This window comes from Xenopus laevis, chromosome 5S, assembly GCF_017654675.1.
Source record: "Xenopus laevis strain J_2021 chromosome 5S, Xenopus_laevis_v10.1, whole genome shotgun sequence".
NCBI classification, from domain to species: domain Eukaryota; kingdom Metazoa; phylum Chordata; class Amphibia; order Anura; family Pipidae; genus Xenopus; species Xenopus laevis.
Genome location: NC_054380.1, coordinates 41,936,058 through 41,936,577, shown reverse-complemented (window position 1 = coordinate 41,936,577; position 520 = coordinate 41,936,058).

Genomic DNA, 520 nt, shown 5'->3' with positions numbered 1-520 from the left:
GAAGGTGCTGTTCTCGTCTATACTGAGCTTTGACCACTCACACACTGGGCAAAATCGGGCTGATGGCCACTGATTGGATCATGATATGAGTCAAATGGGGTTGATGGCCAGTGCTCAACTCATGATGCTGGCCCAAATAGGGCTGATAGCTGGAAATCTGATCATGATTTGGGCCAAATTCAACTGATGCCCATTGAATGGGTCAAATATATTTTTTGAAAAGACATGTTTGAAACCATACTAACTAATTTTGTTAAAGTGAATATAAAAGCAAGTATCAACAATACCTAGAAACTATTAACCTATTAACTACTATTACTATCTAAGAAAAAAAATTTCAATGTACTTAGTTGAAATTCATGTACGCATAAAAAAAAATTAATTTGACATCACAATTAATAGTACCAAACTTACGGTATCTCTACAGTATAAATTTATAGGCTCTTCAATTCATAATGAAAGCAGTGTTGAGTTTGAGTCACATAGAATTAGCAGCTCAGTAAGCCAGGTGCAGACTCAC